The sequence below is a fragment of the Aplysia californica genome, unplaced genomic scaffold (genome assembly GCF_000002075.1).
Source record: "Aplysia californica isolate F4 #8 unplaced genomic scaffold, AplCal3.0 scaffold00757, whole genome shotgun sequence".
Lineage (NCBI taxonomy): Eukaryota > Metazoa > Mollusca > Gastropoda > Aplysiida > Aplysiidae > Aplysia > Aplysia californica.
In genome coordinates, this window is record NW_004798027.1 from 282,261 (window position 1) to 283,419 (window position 1,159).

The following is a 1,159-nucleotide window of genomic DNA, read 5'->3' on the forward strand; positions in this document are numbered from 1 at the left end:
GTAGAAAAAAAATAGGTTGTTCTCATAGCAATCTGTCACACCTTTCAAGACATAATATTTTATTCTGGAAGTGACATAACATTCTATTCAGTGTAAAAATAGCGATAGAATTCAAATTCTACGAAGCACCCAGATGAAAATAATATCATGATTTAAAGTTTAAAAAATGAAAAAGAACACTCTTATTAAGAAGCTTCCAAAGTAAACGACACAACGCTTTTCTTACGACAGCGTCAGACTATTCACTCATGGGTATATGTAGGATAATCTATAAATGTCAGATAATAATATTATGTAAACGGCTACATGAATAAACAGAGATTAATAACAAAAATCAATACTGATTATCAGAACTGACCATGTTATTATTATACCAGTTTTTAAAAAATGAATAAAAATTCAAAACGGATTACAGGAGAAAATATGTTCAAAACTTCAAAAAGTCAATGAGCTAAGGTTCACATAAAGTACTCTCAATGGTAGACAGCCTAGTGTGGGCTAAATGACTGATGTTGCCAGGACACGAGCAGATAATCAAGGCCAAAATCAATTCATTTATTACATATATCAGAAACATGTCTTAGTTGTATTTATAGAAAGAAGACTGCTATTTGGAATAGTAAACTGTTCTTTTATTATTTAGCTTCTTCTGTTTGGTCACACATCAAATTTGTTGGGAAATCTTGTAATCTCTCTGTATATGTATTGTAAGGCGTTATGCAGATCCAAGTGAAAAAAAAAAGGCAACTGGGCGGATTAAAAATGACAAGAAGGAGCGAAGTGTCAAAGTTAAAAGGAAGAAGGCAAGTACTGAAAAAATGATGGAAGAGGGAAACTGCATAAGAGGTAGGAAGACCTGAGTATAACAAAGAATGGAAGGGAGGGCCAGAGAGAGAGGGAGGGGGGGGAGGGAGATTGAGAGAGAGCGAGGAAGAAGGAGGAAGGGAGGGAAGGGAGAGAGAAAGGGGAAGAGAGAGGGAAGGGGGAAGAATACAGTAAGTTTTGGCCTATCTCAGTTGTCTTTCTTTTTAATGGCAAGGCAAATCTGTCCCCACCAACCCAAAACTCACTTTAAAGGCCAAGTAAAGAGGAACAAATTTCTACCAAGACACTATATTATAGCGCGACACAAACAGTTTACTGAAAAGAAAGCAGGGGG